Source organism: Betta splendens, chromosome 9 (genome assembly GCF_900634795.4).
Source record: "Betta splendens chromosome 9, fBetSpl5.4, whole genome shotgun sequence".
Lineage (NCBI taxonomy): Eukaryota > Metazoa > Chordata > Actinopteri > Anabantiformes > Osphronemidae > Betta > Betta splendens.
Genome location: NC_040889.2, coordinates 20,454,602 through 20,477,358, shown reverse-complemented (window position 1 = coordinate 20,477,358; position 22,757 = coordinate 20,454,602). Strand labels below are relative to the sequence as shown.

Below are 22,757 nucleotides of genomic sequence, written 5' to 3'. Positions count from 1 at the left end.
CCCCCACAACCCACAAACCAACAACCAAGACAAAAAAAAACAAAAAGACAAAAAACAGAACAAAGGAACACAAAACCACCCAAGTGGAGAAAGTTTGTGATGACCCGGGTTCCGGAAAAAAGCTGGGGAATATTTTTCCCCCCTCTTGTTTTGCCCAAAGGCTGGGCTGCAGTTGTGCTTGGGCAAGGGGGGGACCACCCAAGGGCAATCAGTTTCCAAATTTAAAAATTCCTGTTTTATTGTGTGGCGGAACGGGACTTTTTTTGTGGGCCTGAATGGGGAAATCATGATGTTGTTAACCAATTCAACCAATTGTTTGGTCAACGCCCAACTACTTCACAGGCCAGTGTCCCACGCATCCACCCAAACTAAGCAGGACAGGGAAAGGCCCGGGGGGGGGGGGGGGCACAACAACCCGCCTTTTTGTACAGCAGATTTATCCAAAAAAACGACCCAACAATATGGCCGCTGAGTCACGGGGGGACTGTTACAAGCCTGGGGAGTTTTTCTATATTAAACACATAACAAACCCAGAGGTTTGGTCACTTGAGGCCATTCCCACCATTCTTGCTTCCGAGGGGTCTTTTAATAGGTGCCCGGGACAAAAAATGTATTTACGTGGGACCTCCTTCCCCTCCTTTTTTTTTTGCAAAGCCCCCATGGGAGTTTTGGACGGAAGTGTGGGTTTTGACAATTTTTTCAGCGTTGAAACGACAGCGGTTTGGGTTTACCCTCAGAAAGCTGGAAGATCCTGAGCCACAGGGCTGCAAGTGGATTGGGAGCAATCGAGTTTGCCACAAGAAGTTGTCCGTGTCTAAGTTTTTACTGACTTTTGTTGGCTTTTTACTTTTTCTCCCAACATGTTTACCCAGGATGCTTTTTCATTGTGTGTGAAAGGTGATTTTGAACATGGTGTTTTGTCAGTTCCCTAAACCGTTTAATTTATCTTTCTTGAAAGGCTAATCAAACCCATTTAAAAATATTGCTTAAGCAGCAATATTCATTATTCAATAGGTTACCTATTTTTGGGTTCTGGGGGGGGGGGTTGCCATTAAAAGGGACCCAGGGAGCCATACTGTTAAATCTGGTTTGGGTCCATGAAGCTGGGAAGGGTGGCAGGGAGAAAAGGGGATTACCCCCACACACACCCCACCACAACAACCACACACCAACAACCCAACACACCACCACACACCCCCACACCACAAACCACCAAACAGCCTTTCTGACTTGAGAATGTGGGAATTCTGGGGAGTTGAAGGTTTTGCTGAGGGGGGGTTATCCTTGTCAAGGTTCATCAGATCCCAGGACAAAGCTGCTCCCCCCCCACTCTTAACAAGGGACCCACCCTTTCTGGATGATGGTTTAACAAAACTTCCAGTTAATGTAAAAAAACCACAAACTTATGTTGTTGCACTGTCTAGATTTGGTAAAGATGGGGGAATGGGGGCACGCTTGTTTTTTTAATAATTTAATATTTAAATTTCAAAGTGGGGTTGGTTTGGGGAGGTGCATACTACATTCTGGTAATGGCAAAACTTAAAAAAATGGCGTTTTCAAATATGATGGTTTGACAAAAATTTGTTACACATATTGATTATAAAAGTATGATTTCCATGTAATTTTAATGGACGGCAGTAGTTTACTGTCGGGTTTTTTTATTTTTATTTTACTTAAATGTCTGATTTTGCGTTAAAAACATCCTTTTCAAAAGTAGGGGGTTGTGCTTTTACTCCCAAAACAAGTTCAACTATTGGTTTGTTATCTGAATGGGGGATTGAAAATGGGACAAAAAATTAAAGTAGCTAATGGATTTTTTTTTTAACCTTGGCTTGTTGTTTGCTTCATAAAAAACGTTTTTGTTATGTTTTGAGGGAAAACCCCACTTGCACTTCATTTCCCCCCACCGGCCCACAGAGGCACCAGGGGGAGCTTCCCATTGTGAGCTCCTTCCATTGGGGTCGTGCTTCTCCGTTGAGAAGGGTGGGTGTGGGATGGCTTTGTTTAGTGCTGTGGGGTTTTGGTCCTTGTAAATGGATTGTTGGAGCGGACCCAACAGGTTCTCTTGCTCCATTAAAAGCAGCGGTGTGTGAGGGGGGGGGGCCACTAATTTCAGGGTTTATGGGGTTCTACGGGGGACCCAATGAAAATTCAGGTTCAGTTGCAAGGGATGTGTGTTCCAGCACTTGGGCCCCCTGCTGGACTAACAACAGCGGGGGTTGTTGTTATTTATAAAAATAACCAGGTTTTTTAAAAGGACCTTGTTTCTTTTGTGAAAACTTTTTATTTTTTCTTTCAAGTCAGTCAGAGTGAACGAATGTTTACCAGCAGTCAGTACCTTAATCTGGAAGGGAAAACGTTTTTTAATTTTCATTGATGTGGGGAGTTATGGGTATTTCAAGGCACGTAGCAGCTTTTTTTAAAAAGTGGTAATGTTTGGGTAAAACATTTATTCCACTAAGCTCAGATTCTTGTTAAACTATAAACAACTCAAAGCTTTTTTTTTTCTTACCGGAATTCTGTCTTTCTCAAAACACTCAAAAAATTACAAATCAAATGAAGGCGTTGATTGATTGGGGTGGGAAAACCGTCTTTTCATGCAAAGGGGTTTTGTTAATGTGTTGTTGTGGGCGCCTCTAATAAAAGCTGTGGTTTATTTTAACTGACAGGGTACCCAAATTGTTGTTGAACAAACCATTAAAACTTTAAAAGGTCTTAATGAGGGGGACATTTCAAAGGGGGAAAACACCCAAGATTTGGCAATTTAAATATTAACCCAACAATAGGGTCTTTTTTTAGTTTCAAGAGGCGCCCCTTTGGTTAAGGGTGGGTTTGTGGTTTTTTCCTGGAGGTTGTGAAAAAAAAGTTTGTTGGCAAATTGCAGGGATTTTAAAAGTGCTGCTCTAGATGAATAATGCATTTGTTTAAATTGCTCGGTTCTCACAGGGGACACGCTTTGCAAAAAAAAAAAAATTAGAGGAGATCTCAGCAAGCGGAAGGGGGGTGGGACTGTTCCATTCGGTCCCGTTCATGGGGTTGTTGATACGAGGAGGGGGACGGGGGCAAAAACTTTCCCCCATCTTTTCTTCGTCAAGCATTAGGCTGTTGGTCGCGTAAGGGTTTGGACAGTATTGGCTTAAGGTCAGGGCTTCTTGGGTCGAACAACTGGGGCAAATCAGAACGAGCGTGGATCTGGGGGGGTCAGGGCAGACAGTAGGGTTGACAAAACAGCAGTAGAAAAAACGGGTAAAAGGGGGGGGGGAAATGGTTGCTCTCGGCCTCTACTCTCTTGCCTCTCTGTCCACTCCAACTCTCTCTCTTTTCTCTGTTAATGATTGTGGCTGTAAGCTGCTTTTAATCGCCCACTAATTGCTCCTTTAGGCAAGGCTGATCTCCAACCAAAAACGGCTTTCGGGGGGGACAAAGCCCCGGGTCTCTCCTCCCTTCTCCCACTCTGATGCATTTACATGCATGAAAAAAAACCCCTTCATTTTTGCCTCTCTATGGGTTTTGTCTTCTTGCCTTTCCCATTTTGCCAAAACAACCCATTTTTAACCGGTCTCAGTTGGCTCGCTCAGCGATTGGGGGATGCTTTGGACTAAAAAGACGGGGGGGGACCCAGGACGAAAAAAAAGGTCACCATATTCAAAGGGTGTTGTGTGGTCTTGTTGCTATATGTATTGAGCCAAACAATGTGGTGTGTGTGTGTGTGCGTTCTGCAGGAGTAGCTGGGGAATGAGGAAAAGCCGACTGGAGAGGGCAGACCCCTGCTCTTGGCCAAGGAAAAATCCCATAGGGACTTTCTCTGTCTCTTTTTTTCTGCTTCATAAGGAAAAGAGGTAGGGTTTTCTGATTTGCTTCCCCCCTGGGGACTTATGGAGAAAGGCAGGGAAACTACTTTTCTTGTCTTTCTCCATCTTTTATTGTGGATGAAGCTTAAAGCCCGGGGGCCTTGGGTGGCTTCTCTCCCTGCCAACCTATGCTTGTATTTTGGTTTCATCAGCGAGGTGTGTCCAGGGGGTAACGGGCCACAGTATGGAATTATAAAAAAAGCAATTCTGGGAGTTGTTCAGGGGGGGACCACCCAAACTGAGTGTTTGCGGGTCGGGTCGGATTAGGCGGGTCTGGGGGCAAATTGCTGGGGGAAAAGCAAACAGCCCAGGGACTGCGGCAGCGTTTCTGTGTCTTGGGCTTTGGCTTGTGGGGAAATGGACGGAATTTGGGGGGGCTTAAGCCGTTGTTTGCTTGGCATTGGCTTGCTTGGCATCTTTACCCCACAAACGGTCGGGTCATCCAACTGAACAGTGTATTGTATTAATATGACTACCAACTTATGACCAAAAAGAGAGATATTACAGTTAATGACCTAAATTTTGAGTTTGAATGGGCATTGAGTTGTTTACTTCCCCAATTCTGATTGGGGCTGGGTTTGTCCACTTGCTCGTCTCCCATGGCATGATTGCTGGGGGGGGGGGGACAACAGGTTACCGTTTATGTGGTTTGTGGTTTGACGTGGGTGGTTTTTTAATTTGCATGGTTGTTTGGTGATGCAGCTGAGCAGATTTGTTATTTATGTGTAAGTCGCTATTCATTGGCTTCATTTGGTGCTTTTTCTTTTGTTGTGTCTCTGGCCCCAAACTGAACTAGTACGTTTTAAAAATTAATATTAGTTAAAAAGAGTCGAAACATCACAGGGATCTTGAAACAGGAAGGATATAAAAACATTAAACAATCATTTAATTTACCGGTACATTCGTGCTCCATTTGGACTAGGATAAAATGTTAGGTTTGAAACACCAGTTTCAGGCCAGGAAGGCCCAAAAAGCGTGAGGCGTTTGTTTGGGCTCTGAAAATGATGGAGAAAAAGAAGGAGAAGGAACAACATGGGAAGCACATTTGTGTGGTGCAATTAGGAAAAAAAGTTTATTAAACAAAAAAAAAAAAATATAGTGAGATGTGGGTCATTGATTGTAATTGTGGGAAAAGCCAGCAGGTGGGGGAACACACCCACACACCCCACCACAAAAGGCATTTTTCCATGACCAGTGTCAAAAAACTTAAAACCACAGACCTTTCAAGGGGAATTCTGGGGAAAGTTCTTTGTTGTCTGTTCTTGTTTCTGGAAATATAGGTTTTACTTGTTAGGCAACATTTTTTACTGGTATATAATAAAGTTTTAATTCCATTATTGTTTAAGTTGTTAAATTGTAAGATGGCAAAGTGTTTGGGGGCCAATTCCACATAGTTCACAGTCTTGCTCTTAATGTTATGGTCTTTAAGATTCCTTAATATGGAAAAAAAGAAAGGAAATATTTTGGCGTTGGGTGGGGGTTCTTTGGATTTTTGGCCACACATTTTAACGGAAACAAAAATGAAAAGGTCACCTCCCAACACCCCATGAAAACGCTTGGTTCCTAGATCTGCTTTAAAATGACGTTGCCAAACAACAAATTGCAAACCTTCAGTGCTTAAAAAACGTTTATCTCCGCACCCCCAAAGTAAGAAAATGATGTCACCCGGATGTTGGGCAGGTTTTGGGGTATAATGTGTAGGAAAGGGTTTTAGTATCCAGTGTAGGGCTGGGTCTGTTATTTTCTGGGTTGGTTTGGTGTGTTGTAGGTGTAAAAACCCTGCCAACTGGTCCACAGGATCAAGGGTGTGGGTACTGGTGCTGCTCACTGCTAGTGTTGATTTTTCACTGGCATCTGTCTAGTTTATTGAGCCGCCCCAAAAAATGTTTTCTTCCTTGATAACAAGGGTTCCCAGTGGAAATGGATGCAGTTAATTAGTATCCCTTTTCATTTTCGACTTTGCTTAGTCGTATGTTGCCTGTTATGCTATTTCTTTGAAAAATGTCTTTCCATCATTTTCCACTTCTTTTTTTTTTTTTTTTTCATTCCCACAATGTACCTTGTTGTGGGTTGGCAGCCGAAGTTCTGGTTATGGTTTCATGGAAAACAAGTCTGAGGGCCGTAATGGGGATCCATGTTGTCTTCTCAACCTCAGGCAGGCCAAAGTGGGGCCATTTGTTCTGCCACGTCGGACATCCTCCTTCAAAGTAGAAAGGAAACAACATAGTGTCTTTGACATTAAACAACCCCCGGGACTAAGATGGTGTCTTGTTTCCTTTATGGACAACTTTCATGTGATCTGTCTTTCTGGCCAATCAGAAGGGGCCCAACCGGTTACGTGAAGGAAAAGCTAGGCAAAGGAAAGTGGGGGAAAAACGTTCCAGGGAACCATTTCTTTGGCAGACAAAGTGGGGGACAACCTGCAAGGAAATATTTTGACCTCCGTGCTGAATGCTGTCTCTACAAAAAGGTGGAGTTTGAGTTTCAGAGAGGGGGACCGAGTAACCCTGAGGCCTTTAAACTTATGGTCCTTCTTTTTTAGGGAAACATTTAAATTTTAAAAAATTTGGTCAATGTTCAACCAAAAAAATTTAATTATTGAAGCATTGCAGTTCTTCTAGCAAGGGAGGCGTTTTAGTCTTGATGTTTAATGGCAAAAGGAAGTAGAAAGGATTAATAAGGATGGGGAAGATCGAAGAAGAGGTATCAGTAAGAACTCAGTAGAAGGAACCCAAGGGGAACTCTATCCACTTTACCAGGAGGCCCTTTGTGCGGGGGGCCTGGTTAAATTCTCTGTGGAGGGCAGGAAAACCCTCTTCTGTTGTCCTTTTCCAAGTACAACTTTTCCGGTTGAAGGCCTGGCTTTCTAAAGGGAAGGTTTTCAATGAAACTGATAGGGTTGAACGTTTTGTTTGCTGAGAAGGAAAGAATTGTGTTTCAACAAATTACATAACTTAAGGTATAAAGGCCAATTCTAGAGGTGGTGGCCGGTTATTAAATGGTCCGCAATAAAAGAAAAAACCGTGTGCTGCCAGCCTTTACAGGAATTTTTTTAACTGCCAACGTTTTTTCTTAATTAATAGTTTACTGGAGGAGGATTTGGAAGTACGGAACTTTCTTTGCCCACTGGGCCAAAGGGGGGCTTGATGGTGAAGTTAAACCACAAACAAAAAAACCAATGGCAGCAAAGAAAAAACGTTTAAGTTTAGGCTTGCAAAAAAAAAAAAAAATTGGTCTTTTGTTGAGGAATAATTGTGAAAAACCAGGGGATGGTTTAGTTAAGCCTTGTTAATAAAAAACGATTTTTGCTTTGACATTTTTTTTCAGGATCAAGTCATGGGGCCCTAAGTTATATTTTTGCATTCGGTATGTTCAGTGTTTTCTTCTGCAGTCCCACAAGGTATCAACGGGAATTTGACCTTTAAGGGTGGCAGGCCATCACCTTGCAAGGGCCCAACTTTTTACCAGCAGGAATTCTTTTTCCTCTTCTAACTTGTCCCACTGCATTGACAAACTGTTGGGTCCAAAACGGGCGGAAGAGGCGCAGGAAGGGGAGAAACTGGGACCAAAAGGTTTTACAGTCTGCAAAACTTACCCCCCAAACAACACTGATCAAAATTATCCAACTGTGTGGTTTACAGCTTTCCTTTAAAAAATAGTGAGGACCGCAGGGAATTGTTTGCTTCCACTTGTTATTTATGGGGGCAGTACACTCCCCATTTTGGGGCCTGTCTGTCGGGTGATTTGTGGTGGTTTTTGGCTGGGACAAAAAACCCCTGCTGGAACCAAAAATATTAACCAATGATTTGCAAGTATGTGGAAGTTCGTGATATGAAAATTAATATTGAGGGAAAGGTTTTACTGGGGAAAAAATGTAATGAAAATGAAATAAAAGGGATGGTAGGAAATTTATAAGGGCTTTTATTTAAATGAATTGGAATTAATGTTGGATTGTCTCTGAACAGATAAAGGGACCTTAAGCTGCGTTTGTCTTTTGTGTTTAGAAAGTTATACTGTTTTTGTGAAAATTTCCATGAATTTCGTATTGGTGTGTAGCTTTTTAGGAAAATCACTAGGAGTTCCCAAAAAACCCACTTTTTTTCCATTCATTGATTCTTGCTTGGTCTAGAAAAAGCCCTCTGTCGTTATAAGACATTTGCCCTTTAAAACACTTCTTTCAACAATTGATTCAAAGTCAGCTGAGGCAGTCAAAAACCAGGGTTTGTTTTTTTTCCCCTTGTGTAAAGGCGTGCATGCCCCCACCCTGAGGGGGGCTTGGCTGAAAGACGGGGAGTTTGCTTTCAGGTTTTAATTTTCAGGGACTTGGCCTGACTTTGAACTACCTCAGGTCTTAATCTATGTTTGGTTTCTGGATTTTCTGGAATCTTTTGCGGCCACGCGTGGAGTGGGAAAATAAGAAATAAGTTTAACAGGGAAAGGGGGGACCAGCTTGCAGGACAAAACGGGGACACAATTGGGCTCAGGGGGACTTGGTGGGGCCGCCGGAGGGGGGGGAATTAGGAACATTGGGGGGATGCTCAGAACTTCAACGTTAACATTTTTGGGGGGAAGCCTTCGTTACGGTGACCGGAAGGGGAACAAGAGCGCTTAAAAATCCAAGGGAAAAAAGGAGATGGATTCCCCCTACAGAACTGCAGGGCTCTTTGTTCAAAAGTGAGGTTCTGACGTGGGTGGGACATAGGTTTTCCATGCCCTTTCCTTTACGGCTGGTGTGGGGCTTTATTGTTTCCTGTCTGGTTTAGGGGATTGGTACTGTATTTTAGTGTTTTTCCTGCTTGGGTTTTCTTGCTTACACTTTAATTTAGCTACAAGGTCCACTTTTTTTAATGCGGGTTTACCTCCTTCCTCTTACGTAAGACCCAAGTACTTGGGTTCTCCTCAGGGAAGCACAAAACTTTCCTATGGTGTTTGGTTTTGAGCAGGCATTTGTGTGAACACAATTATTAGAACATATTTAGAGGTTTTTGCAGTTCGGTTCGGAAGGTTAACTTGTGTGAGGTGTTTGATTCCGTTGGTAGGGGACGGGGAGGATATTAGGTCCAAAAATGTGTTGGAAGGTTGTGAAGTTACTTACCAAAAGTATCAGGCTGTTAGTCTGAGGAAAAAATAATATTGGTAACTCGGGGTGGAGGGGAGATTACCAGTTATGTCTCGGGGACTGAGTAAACACTAAAAAAAATCCTCCTGCTTGGTTTTCTCATTGAAGGATTAGCCAACCACGGGAGCATTAAGGTTGGTTTATGTTTTACATTCAGTTGTATTTTATTGGTTTTCATAAACTTGTTAACTAAAAACAGCCCACTTCCCAAACTTGGTTTCGCTGGTCTGGTGGCAGGAAGTTGGGAAAAGGAGGGAGATAGGGAAGTGGCCATACAAAAATCTTTGCTATGCATGAAAAAAACTGAACGAAAAGAAAAGGTCCCCCCATACGGGAGGCCCCCCAGGGGTATGGAGGGCAAGATTGGTGGGATGGACTAAAAGGAGAACGGCAGTTTTGCGGTCGAATAGTTTTTCTGTTGCCTTGGACTGGAGTTTTTCACAGGGATCCCTTCTACAGGCCCTGGACAAGCACTGTTGGTTTTGTTTATCTCTTGACAGGAAGGGCCCCAAACACAGTTTAATCATGGAGAAAGGGAGTTTCCTTGAATGCAAGTGGGGAAGCTGCAACTGGGGGACAAGGGGGGGGACCAAGACAAGTAGAAAAAGAGAGGTAAAGTTTTTACTCCGGTATTATTTCTCCCCTCCTTGCAGGGAGATTGTGGCCAATCTTGTTTCCTGCTTCTGTAAACGGTTATCCTGTGTGAAAAAACGTTTTCCCCCTCAGAGCCCCCAGTCGGAAGAAGGTCCGAATAACCTCGGGACTAACTCAAGTTCCACCTGGGAGGACGTAACTCCACCAATTATAGGGGCCCACCTCATCGATGTGGGCCAAACCACAAGGTGCCAAAACAACAATTTTATTACATTTCTGAAATCTCCCCACATTCTTGCTTGTTTCAAAACAAAACCTCTGTTCTGTTGTTGAAACCTATTTTTTCTTGCAAATTTCTCATCCCCATTTCTGTTTGGGAAAAAGCCTGTGCCAGCTTCGTTCCATGGGACATGTTCTTCATAATGTTTGGTTCCCAGGGCAACATCTAGTTCTGCTCAGCCAGACAGGAATCCAGGTACCTATTGATTAAAAATGATTGCCGGTTGTGATTGTGTGATCTGGTTTGCTGCGGGGTTGGGGACTGTTGCTTATCTCTTCTTCCTTCCCCAAAACCCTCTTTCTGCTGACAGCCCTATTAAGGCCATTCCTTCCGCCGTGTTCCTCAGTTGAGCTTAGTCAAGTTGCTTTTTCAAGATGGACCCTTCCCCACAAAGATTCAGCGCCAGGTAATGTTATTTGAGTTTCAAACAAAGGGCACCTGTATATATTAGGGATTTCAAACGGCCTACTTCTCAGAGGGAGAAGGCATTTGAGGGCAGAGAAGGCATTGGAGAATGAAATTGTCCGGGCATCTTCGGGGATAATTTCCACAAGCTTTTTCAGATTGGCTTTGGTTGGGCTTGAAAATGAAACTTTTAAAAATTTAAAAAATTTACTTGTGGGAGTAAAAATGTTGGAAAATGTTTTGTGGTGCATGGGGGGGGGCCTCAATTCATGGGGACCACCTTTGCTCCTCCCTCTCTCTAAAGGGGACTCCACCAGGAACAGAATGGACAGGGATGAATACATAATGACACCACTAGCTATGTTTCTATTTTTCGAATTGGCAACCGTTGGGGACGTACCTTTACTGGTTTAATATTATTTTAGTCACTGTTACAGTAGGCTTTTCGGTTTGGCCTCCAATAAAAAACATGTTTCAACCACTAGTGTAATAAAAATCCTTAGCACGGGTTGTCTTTTTGGCATGGGCTTGGTCAACACATTGGGGGGGGATCAAAACAGCCGTTGAAACATATCTAAAAAACACTTGTATTTGTTTTTGTCCCCTAAATAAAAACATCAGGCAGAAGGCCACAAAATCAATCCAAATGTGTCTGGTTTCTAGGTGGAGGGGAAAAATGGTTGGCAAGAAGTCCAATATGGGGACTTTACTCTCTTTCAGGATGTGGGAAGGGAACGGATGCCAAACTGGCAGCTGGGTAATAGGAAAAACGGCGGAGAGAGATGGGAAAGGTGAGCATTTATTAGAAATTCCATTTTCAACTTTGGCTTAGGAATAATATAAAGTGGATGCCTTTTGGAAAAACACAACTGCTGATTCCAGGTCCCCCACTCCCGCAACAGGGAGGGACCAAGTTGCTGCTGATTTGCAGTTTGTTTTCTTTGCTTTAGGGGCCTCCTCAGGGAATGGGCAGCTGTTTCCAAGTAGACTCTGGGGCAGTTATTAATAAATTAAAACAAAAACAAAAACCTTCAAAATAGAAAGAGGATTGGAACCAGGGGGGAACACCATGACCACTTGCTAAGTCACACCCACTTACAAAAGCTATTTTCCTTAGTTTCTTAAAAACCTGGGCCAGTCACTAATCTAAAGGTGTGCTTTCGTTTGAATTTGTTTTCATTTGCACTCTGTGTTAAACACAGGTTGTACAGGAGGGAGAAGTGGAGGAGAACGGCCATTTGTGCTGGGGATCCTATAAAAAGACCACGAAATGGTTGTTCAAAGGGGCGGGTGACGGGGGACATTGTGAGGGGGTTGCCCACTTTACTTTGGGGGGGGACAACCCAGGTTACGGCATGGGACTGGGGAGAGTACGTCCACTTTGTCAAGGGGACGGGGTCCACGTCCTAATTTTAGTAAAACGGTTAGTTAGTTTCATTTTCAAATGTCATAAAAACCCCATGGGCCTCATTGTCTTCCACAGCTCGATTGGGAAAAATTTTCAAACGTCGTGGGAAAACGGGCTTTGATACGCCCAATCCATCGTTTACCAGGGACGCAACAACGTGTAAAAAAAACTTCCAAGGTTTTTCAGGGGTGGTTTTCAGATGCTATGAAAGGTGGGGCATTATGTTCTGTAAAATTTTTCCACAGCTTATTGAAATAAGCATTGTTGAAAATATCTCTTGACTTGATTTTTTTCCAGGGGGGAGTGTGGCCGGCCTCTCAGAGGGAGTGCTCTTGTTAACCTGTCAAAGCCATCCAGGGAAAATTTTCCTGGGCAACCACGAAAAAATGACCCAAAGGAACACGTGTGGCTGGGTTTGCAAAAACTTTTTTCAGTGGCATCAGCAATGCTCTTGTTAAATTACCCCCCCACCCACATCTTCTTATTACATTATTAAAAAATGTGGGCTAGTAGATGGAAAACAGTTGGACTGGGAAAATTGGTACCACATTAAAGGCTTTAAGGGCCGGGCTTTTTTACTTTTTTGAAAAAGGCGTTAGGGCTAAAAATGAAAAAGGAAAATTTTTTTGTTAACACTTTCCCAACCTTACTCGGTCCAAAAATCGGGGGGCTTTTTACAATGAAAATTTTTGGGCAGGCTTGTGACATGGTTTTGCATTGATGTTTTAAAGCCAACAAACCCGTGGTTCGTTGGCCAAACATTAACGTTGCCATTGATCTGCCAGGGGGGGGGGGGACCCCCCACGGGTTCAAGCCCACCAGAGGGTTGATAAAAGAGATATTGCAGAGAAAAACTACTTTGTAAGATCCACCCTATGGTTTGGGCCCAACGGGAAAGTGCGCCCCAAGTGGTTAGCATTTTATAAAAAACCAATGGGAATAGTTGTGGATTAACGTTTTAAAAAATCTAAGGAAGCTCATGCTTTAAATGTTTGCATTGAGCCCCTATAGATTGTGTTATATTACTGAGGGCACCAAAAGGGGGGGACCGGGGCCACAGACTGTGTTCAAATTTCAGAAAAAAACCACCAATGGGGTTGATGATTCATAATTTTTTATCTTGTTGTGGACTGACAGTAAAAAACCCAGGAGGTGTGGGTTGGGCTCCAAGCGTCGGTGTCCCTAGAAAAGCGATGGGGGCCAAGAGGGGAATATTCCCCAACAGTTACTGGGGAAAGCGGCTTTCAACCTCATATGTTGGGGGGCAGGAAAGAAAAAAAAAACTGCTGGGAAGGGTCCAATCCTCTTCTGGAGGATTAAGAGGTTAATAAGGAATACCAAAAGTATTCAATTCTTGCCTTGGTCTGAAAACCCAAAAGAGACTTACATTTGATTTTTTTTACTGATTATTTTTTTTTCTGGGCCACGGGCTTGAGGTTCAAACTCTTCCGTTTCTTCTTCAGGATTATAGTGTGCAAAGAAGGATGCCCCCACAAGGACAGGGCCGTTGTGAAAAACTAAAAACCACAACCCCAATGCTTATGGCAGGGACCCCACCGCGCCCATCCAGACACCCAGTTTCCGGGGAAAAGCTCTTCTGCCTCTAGAGGGGGGAACATTTTAGGGCTTTTAATCCATTGTCAGGCGTTTTTCCAATGCCCCAGGGGGGCTCGTTATTACAGCGTAACGCAACCAGTCCTGGGTACCATGTTCTGTACATTCAAGTTTTCCTACGTGGTTTTCTTTGTTTGTTGTTTTTTTCTTAGGTAAAGCTGTTTTGTTTTTACATTTCTAATCATTACCAAATCTCTTGGACTTGTTGGGGTTTGATTTCTGTTTTCCTAAAGAATATTTTACAGCTGCTTTTTTGTTTGCTGCTGAAAAGTAAAGTAACCACGGAGAAGAGGGACGTGGAAACCCCCACAGTAGAGGCGCTTGGTGGAGGGTGTGGTGACAAGTATGCTAGTCTTCTGGGCCTTCTCCTGTCCCCTCATTGTGATGGGGACTCTTTTTGAGGTTTGATGGAGGGTCAGAGCCGAAAAAGCTTTTGGAAAAAATTCTTTATCCATTTTCTAGCCTCTAAAGTAGTTTTCCAAGAGGGAGGCCACTTAAAGGGGGGACCCACCAACCCCAGGTATTGGTTTAACAGATAAAAAAAAGATAGTTTTCAGGTTATTGTAGTTTACCTATGTGAGAAATGGTGGGGAAATGGGGGCCTGTTATATGCTTGGGGAATTTGATGACACCAATGGGGAAAAGGGAAAAATCTGGGAAAAGTAGGCGTTGAAAAGGGTCTATTAACTTCGGATTGGACAAAAACTTTGAAACCACCGTTGTTGAAACACTGATAATCCACTTTAATCCGGATGTTTCCCTTGGGCGTAGGTGGGGGGGGGGACTGTGGGACTGTAGATTTGCTAAGTCGTGTTTTTATAAATCAGTGGGTATCTTGTTCTAACCTTGGATGTTTTTTTCAACAAAACCCACCCAGTTGCTGAACAGATTGCGTGGCGGAAATTGGACCAGGGCATTTGTTGGTCTGGATACAAAAGATTCCTCTCTTTTGCTGAAGCGCGTGTGGGATACAGTTTCATGCCCACCCTCGGGTTTGTTTTCAAAGGGCATTTCAGGGGCCCGTTGTGAGGCAAGACCGTTCATTCGGGCGTGTTTTAATGAGTCCTGCTGCAACATTGCCAGGATAGGATGGGGCCGCTTAGAATTGTTGTACCCCACCCCCCCAACCCACTTGCATTTTTCAGGACGCCACACACCGGGCAAGTGGCCCTTCCTGGGCCCCCGTTGGGGAACTTGTTATCTACCCTCCCAGGGATGCCTTAAGGGGACACCAGGGGGGGATGAACCTGGACGTTGGCTTTTGCTGTACTGTACAGGGCCCCAACCAAAAGGATGTGGCATTTATCAAAACACTTGAAAAACCAAAGCGGGGCAGAGGAGAGCGTCAGCATTCGTACCAATTCCTAGTTGCCAGATTGTTGTTAACTTGGGCCCATCAGAGTTTTTGGGGGGTTTTGGGGGTTTTCCAATTGGGGCCCACATTTGTGGTTTGCAAAACTCGAAACCAATTTATATTTCAGGCCAAAGAGGCAAAGATCAGGAAAGTTACCTGGGGATAAGTTGTTGCTTATGACCACGGAAAGGGAATGCGTTTTAGTGGGTTGTGAAATTTTTGAATAATTTTTGTCCGCCAATTTCTACAGGGGGGGGACCTTGGTTTATATTTCTTAAAGCTGTAACTCAGAAAAGTGGTGTTGGCACTAAAATTGTAATTGCAATTTGGGGGGACAAGTGTTCGGTTAAATAAAAATTGTTTTACATTGGGGCAGAAAAGCGACTGGTGTTTGTTGCTCGTGTTGTGCGGCCTGTTAAATTCAGGAGTCTGGTTCTTCTTAAAGAAAAATGTACATACATTTTCACTTGCCACTGGAATTGTAGGCGGTTTTTATTCATAGGAGTCCTCTTCTATATAGAAATATTTGCGTTTGTCTTTACATTCAAGCAATTGAAAATGTTTTCAGCAAAAATGGTTAATAAAAATATGAGGATTTGTCACCCACAAGGATTCTCAAACTGGTGGTGGTGGATTTCAAACATTTATAGGGTCGGGGAAAATGAGCTGGAAAGGAATGTATGGGGAAACAGGCTTCTAAAACTGTAGGAATTAATGTCTCGACACTTTCTTGGAGGACCACGGCTTGTTTCCAGTATAAAAAGAAACATTCCGAGTAAAAAAAAGCCAAACTTCAGCCCATTTTTGACCCAACAAAGTCAAAAAAACTAGAAATAGCTTCCACCAAAAAATGATGCACAAAAACGGTCCTTCAGGTCTCTGTACATTTAGCTCCATGGGGGGGACTTTACAGGAGGTGTTTGATGTTTTTGGTAAGAGTAAAAGAGGGGGGAAAAAAGTGCCAGTTCACGCACCCAATCTGTTGCTTTTGTTTCCAGGGTAAACCCAAAACATTGCCTTCAGATCCTTCTGTTCTCACAGTGATCATGAAAAAAACCAACGTCAAAAAGGGGCTTTTGTCATTAGCGAGTCCGTCGTCCCTCCGCTCGGGTTTTTCACCCCACCACCAGGGACCAGTGCAGGTTAAAAAACCGTTCTGGTTTCTCGCGTTCCTTTCGGCTCGAGGTTTTGTGTCCGGTCAGTTTTAACCAAACCAGCACGGTGTGTTCATAGGAGTCTTTTGTTCATTTTCATCCGCGGTTCGGCTTGTGGCTTACGGAGGCGGGGGAACGCCAAACGTGAAATCCACTGTTGAAACGTTATCATCTGATCCATGGATTAATTTGGCATTGGCAAACCTTTAAAAAGTGTCTCGTGAATGTTCTGAAGCCAGGCAGAAAAAAAACAAAACCATTGTTTCCATTCCTGTTTTCCTCGGGTTTTATAGAGTTTAGGGGGGGGGACTGGTGTAGGATAATAAAAAAAAGGATTACATATATACAACTTATGGCAACTTGGCATGACCAAAATGGGGCCTTAAAAAAAGGCAAAAAACCCCCAACTCGGTCGGAGCACAGATTGGTTCACCACGGTTCATGCACAATATTGGCGTCACTGTGGACTTGGGGGGCAGTTCCTTTAAGACGGGTGGGGGGGAAAATCTCAGTCTTGGTATTGTTTTGGCAATACAAGTGGACATGGGTTTGTAGGAGCCCACGGCCAAGTAGCATCAACAGGGGCCAGAGTGTGGGGCCTCGTCCACACGGGAGCCGTAGCGGCGATTTTGGCCGATTGTTCTTGTGTTTGGCAGAGGAAATGGGGAACATTTTGGTGGAAAGCAAAGTCGTTTTCCCCACTTTTGGGCGACGAAAACAGAGGGGAGAGGTATTCCTGGATGAAGTAAGTAATGTGCACCCCCACCTAAAGGGACAATCCAGAGGGGAATGTGGGGATATTTAACAGATTATTAACTCACCCCCAAAAAAGTTAGGTACGTTCCAGCACTTGATCCATCGTCGCGGTCTATGTCCCAAGTCCATGGTGCCTGCTCCGAGGTGAGGGACAAGATAGCGGGCTGTTCATTCCAGGTGGAACGGTGGAAAAAGCCGGGAAAAGCAAAAACGTTCCTCCCTGAAACCCAAACAGGAAATGTTTTGGCACTTTTAAGCGGTGGGATTGTTATGCAGGGGAACGCTGGCCCCATTCCGAGAGGGGCACAGGGGAACCAGGGGGGGGGACGTGGGGGGGACCAATGTTGTGTTCGGACATGGGAGAAGCAGGACCAGTGGCTTGGATCGCCCACCAGGGGGGCCAGGCGGGGCCGGTGCCCAACGAAGGCCGGCTGTTAATTAAAATTCGGAATTTGGTTTTTTTGCCCTTTTATGGACATGGTTGATTGAACTTTTTTTTCGTGTTCCAAAGGTCAAAAAAAATTTGCTAACGGCCGGAGCGCTTACGCGGGGGCCAGGCTAGCGGGACGGCAGAGCAAGCAGGGTTGGGTGGGGGAAACAAGGGAAAGGCGGAAGTGTTTACGGGCCCCGGCGGGACCCCAGGCAAGGGCTGCCGGCCGGAGTTTCTGGCCTCCGGCCCGCAGCGCTCGGGTCCCCCTTTGACAGGGAGGGGCCTTTTTAGCGGGGCCCATCCATACAATGCAACCCAAGGAAGAGCGTTGACAAAAAGCGCCGCTGAAAATATTTTATGAAAAAAAAAAAAACAACAGTTGACGGAGCGATGGGGTTGGGGCAGCAAAAAGCAGGTGCCCTGGGTGATTGAAACGAACAACAAGAACGGGGCAGGTCCCACCACCAATGCGGCCTCAAGAAAACCCGGACAACAAACTTGGCCGGGGAAAAAGGAGACGGTGGGTTTTTTCATGGACAACGGCGTGGTGTTGAGGGTGGGTGAAGGGGCCTTCCTGGGCCCCACCCAAACACCAACGGGCTCCCTTAGGGGTCCGGTTGTAGAAACCATCACTTTAACTATTGTGCCACTGAACGCAAATCACCAAGACGATGAGGTCCCAAACGGGGCTCCCATGGGACGGCGGAACGTGGTGAGTGGGGGGGGGGCCTTGGCCATGGAGGGCAGCACAGAGGGTGGACGATAGCGTGGGGCGTGGGAAGAGGCCCCCCACTGTGTGACAGTTTGGGCGTTGGGCCTATTTACACGGCCGCCCTCCCGTTGCGTTGCGGGCGGGCGTGCGGCAGCGGCGGGGGGGGACAAAACCGCCGGGGCCAAACCCGAAAGCCAGCAGCATCGGAAAAAGAGTTCGGGGGGGGGGAACGCGGGGGAGGGGGGCGAAGGCCCGTACCTCTCGTTGGTCTGATTGTCCACGCTGGGGACAAAAGGGATGGAGGAGGGGTGGAAGGGGGGACGGTGGGTTCCCAGGGAGGAGGGTTCTTAGGGAAGGGGACGGGGTCGGCAGGGGGGGGGAAACCAGGGGGTCGGGGACGGCTTGGGCGCAGCGTACGGGAGTCGAACACGGGGGCTGAGGAGAAGACAGTGAAAAAGTGGGGGGGACTTTCTTCACCAGGCTTGAAGCAGAAGGGGAGGGAAGAGGGGAAAAACAACCCATTGACGAGTCAAAACCCAAACAAGGGAGGGGAGGATTCAAACTAACGCCAAATTGAGCAAAGACGAGGGTTTGGGGGCGGGGTGGGATTTGAAAGTAATGGCCAGACAAAAACAAAAAAAACTGTTTTGGGGGAAACCCACTTTCCTTTCACCCCTTTTTATGGGGGGACACGGGTAGCAGTTCAAAAATGAAATTATAGTGTGTTTGCAATTTCACAGCTTGGAGGGGCGCTGGAGCCTCCGGAGTTTGGCCTTTGGCACATTGCCCCCTGGACGGGGTTGGTGATCGTAAAAAACAAAGATCACGGAGGAACAAGACTGTGGGCTTTCACCGGCCGCCCAAAGCACTTGCCTTCCAACCGACGGGGGGGGGCTGTCCGTCAAAAAACGGGCTGTGGAACCCTGTTGTTATTACCTTGGTCCGTCCAGGGGGGGGGGGGGAAAACTGGCCCCAGACTGCGGGCGCCTCCCAGGGGACCGCTCCCCTCCTGCCCCTCGATTCCTACGTTCCGCCTGCGGAGGAGAGGATCTCCTGGGAGGACGGAACTTCAGGGGCGGGGATTGGAGGGCGGGGTTTTCCCTCTTTTGAGGGGGAGAGATCGAAGCGCTGCGGAAGCAAAAGCGGAGAGAGTGGGCGTCGTTTGATGGATTCGAAAACAACAAGGGACCGTAAACCAGATTGTTGAAGTGCTTTTTTTACAAAGCGTTTTCCAGGTGGCTCCTGAAACAACCCCCCCCCCCCCCCCCACCACCACACACCCCAACACCCCAACGTTACGCGGCGGGTTCTTTCCTGAAGGGACGCCCGGCGGGTGCTCATAACTGGTGAGAAAGCGGGCTGGCGTTAAGAACGCCGAGTGCCGGGTGCACTGAAAAAAACCGAGTCCTGCGCAGAGGAGGAAGAAAAACGGGCGGGTGAGCGAAGAGCGACATAAAATAAAGCCCATTCACGGGGCCCGGGTTCCGGGAGTTCAGGAACTGGGCCGAGGTGGCAAAACTTTAAGCGCCATCGTCCCAGCGGCTTTCCACGGGAAGGTGCTCCAGTCGTTAAGAAACCTGGTGCAGAGGGAAGAAAACACACAAAACAAAAAACAAGAGTGGGCCCTTGTGGCCCAGCAGACAGAAAACGGGCCCCGTGCCTCCGGCAATCCAGGAGCTGGTGTTCAAATTCTCCGAGCGCCTGCGAGCCCTTTGGAGCGGGACCACAAAACGAGGAGCGGGGGGCGGACCAAATGTGAGGAACATTAGCACCCATTCGGGCCTTCCAATCCACCTTCAGCCCCCGTGTGGTGGTGCGGAGCGCCGACGGCCTCGCCGGCGCGCAAAACACCATCGTCATGCTTTTTAATCCCAAACAGGTTCTGAAGGTGGATGGGGCCAAAAGGCTTTCGCCTCCGTTTAACCCGATCCTTTTGCTCCGAGGGGACACAAAAAAAAATCAAATGTTGTAAATTAAGGGGGGACGGACTTGGTGTCCATTTAAATGTCTTTCGGGAAGAAGGGAAAAAAAGGGCCTGGGCCGGTTTCCCTCCGGGGAGGGTTGCTAAATGTAGGGGACGCCCAGGGCCTTCCCATCAATACGGGGGTTGTGATGGTTGATTAATTCTGCATTTAAGAGGGGTCCCCTCTCATTGAGGCAGGAATCGATGCGAGCGGGGGGAACGGCTGTTCAGAGGGACCATTGGAAATATTAGAAAGCTGTTTTCAGTCAGGAACCCCTTAAAAACAGTAGCAGTACTGTATGGGGACTGCAGGGGGATGGTTCAATGGATGCCCAGGAAGATGTAGGAGCTTTCTCCTCCTTGTGTGTTTTTGGCAGGAATTGCCGCCCATCCGAAAACAGAGAGGAACACACGCGGCGCAGTGAAGGAACAATTAAGCTTGCTGTTCGTCATCCCCGCGTCCCTTCTCCAATGAAGACCCGACCCTGCGGTTTTACAGTTTTGCAAAAGAGGCGCGCAGGACTGAACGGCGGTTTACATCAAACCGCGTAATACCGCATTACACGGAGGGAGGCCGTGCTGGTATTTTGTGTGCCGTAGCTCAATGGTTTATGTTGCGGTGTGTGTTACTGGTAAAGAAAGGTGTGGAGATTGTGTGTGTGTGTTGTGTGTGGTGGTATCGTGTGGGTTGCGTGTGGTGTCGTGTGTGTGTGTGCGTGCGGTTTGTGTGTTGTGCTGGATGTGCCACTCCCGTGGTGGTGTTGCGTGAGGCGCGTGCCTTGCGCACAGGCCCTTAGGAGTCCGACTCCGGTAGGGCGGTTGAGTGATCGGCTTTCACCCGGATGGGCTGCTGGCGGGGGAAGTAAGGGGGGGCCCCCTGCTTGAGGGCGCACTCTCCCGTCTCCCCCCAGGGCTGGCCACGCTCTCCCCCCCCTCTCTGTGTCCAGGACGCTCACGCCCAAGCAGCAGGGTGCGTAGTCATGGATCTTTAAAAAAACTCTCCAAGGCCCACCTGATTAAGAGTGCCAGAGAGTGATTAGGCGAGAGGACGCGGTGCCGCCTGTTTCCCCGGGGGGGACCCGTTTGAAACACCGAGACGTTCTTTCTGCCTTTCCCCCCCCCCCCCCCCCCCCCAACCGGCACCCGCTTTCTCACCGCCCGCGGCACGGTAAAACCGCTGCTGGTGACATTTTCATGGCACGCTTTGTGAAAAACAACTCTTCCCAGTGGCCCTTGGCAGAGCCTCAAGGCCAGAAGGCGAATGCACAAGCGAAACCTCTGTTTGAAACCCAATTGGGAGTCAACAAACATTTCTGCAAATGGAGCCAGGTCCCAAGCGTTTGACCTGTCTGATACAAGCCTTTCACCCCAGTTTTCCCTGGGGACCTCCGGCCGCTGCGGTCTCCCCTGCATTAAAGTTTGAGCCGTTCCCCGGTCGGGGGACTGGGAATGACGGACGTGGTCCAACTGGTAGCAGCGTACGTCCAACAGGAAGCAATGGAAAATGAGTCGCTGCCATGGAAAATGAGACAACCTACACAGTTGATACTCGTCAACATCACGAGCGTTAACAGCATCACAAAATAGTGACCCAACCAATAAAAGATTTTTATTACGTGAAATCCTTTCAGCTTCATTCTTAACACACACACCAACCACATACCGCAGACCGGGACTCAAAACAAAACACTGGGCTTTTGTTCCCTGAACGCTGCCTTTTCATGTATCAACGATTTGCATCAGCCCTTCGCTTGGAAAAAAACACAAAAACTCCCCAGCCTTTTCCAAAACAGCGGCATTTTGAAACAACGGGAGCCACAACACAGGCGGGCTGCCTACAAGCCCTTCACTCGTTCTCCGGCCCGCGTTCCCCAAGATAACATCCAGTGACGTCCTCATCTGGGAACCAACCAGCTGCACCGCTTGATAGCCAGACTGCTTCAAAAAAGTCGTTCTTCGCCCTCTGAAAACTACTGTTTATAACCGGCCCTAGAGAGGAAGGGAAAGTGTGCTGAAGTGGGAGTATTACCTCATCTTTAAATAGTTTGCGCATGCCCTGGGCAGCCTCTGCCCCACAGCTCATCACAGTGGTGTGGAAAAGTGATCTAACATTCCTGGAAGGGAAGCTCTGTCACCGCATCTCCCAGTAAATCTCCTCCGTTTTCTCGGTTCCCCCCCCCCCTCACTGATGCGCGTGGCCAGCGGGGGCTCCCGTTGTTCTGGTGGCGTGGGCCCACTTTGCAGTGACACTAATACCACCGCGGGCCCTCCTCAAGTCTCTGACTTGCCTTCTGAAAGTCCCACCGAACCAATAGGCTAAGACCGACGCAACGATCCACATGGGAGGTTTTTTTAAATGCGTGCTGGGGGAGGGGGGGGGCTTCACAGCTCCAGGCCACGCTCGGCAGAGTGCGTGGTGGGCTGCCTCACTCCACAGACTGGTCAGACAACAGGTGGTTCTGAATGACCGCGGACACCCTGGTGTTGCTTTCACTTCTGTCTAGTTATGAAGTAGATTATCCATGGAAACGTCTGCAAAGGCTCAAAGGTCACCGTATTGGGTTCCAACACGTTTAATCCAACTGCGTTGTTCTTTGAATGGTGACGCCCTCCATTATCGACCCCGCGGTCGGCGAATGGAACCCCATTCACGGCTCGACTCCTCGCGGTATCGCTTTCACCCGTGTTCTTCTCTCCCACAACCTCGATCCGGCACCGGCACCGTAAGGCCATGCTCATCTCTGCACACCGATTCACAACACTCACCTCCTCCACTCATTGCCCTGCTCACTCCCGCGTACAGTGATGATTTCGGAATAATAAATGCCCCTGTTTGTTTGGCATTTGGCCAAGTGTTCGGGGAGCTGACGAGTAATAACGTCCAAAGGGAGACGGAGGACTCTGCATTTCCCTGGAGAGTGTCCTCATACACAAATATCTGATTCCGCTCAAACACTTATTCATACTTGTCTCGCCCTCCCACTGCTCTCTGGCAAGCCTTTCATTCGGCTCCATACTGCAACGGTTATTCCACAATAAAAAATCAGAATACAAATTTCTTTCAGAGCTGCATGTATAGGCCACACCACTCTGGCGCTCGGCTCCTGCACCCCCTGT

At 47.0% G+C, this 22,757-nt stretch overlaps 1 protein-coding gene and 1 pseudogene across 1 annotated transcript in view; one reads left to right on the top strand and one right to left on the bottom strand.

Annotated features, from left to right (window-relative positions):
• The window catches only part of LOC114862869 (protein unc-45 homolog B-like), a 29,915-nt pseudogene extending 7,536 nt beyond the window's left edge, over positions 1–22,379 (bottom strand).
• pip5k1bb (phosphatidylinositol-4-phosphate 5-kinase, type I, beta b) overlaps positions 1–22,757 on the top strand; it is a 50,133-nt gene that overhangs the window by 20,300 nt on the left and 7,076 nt on the right.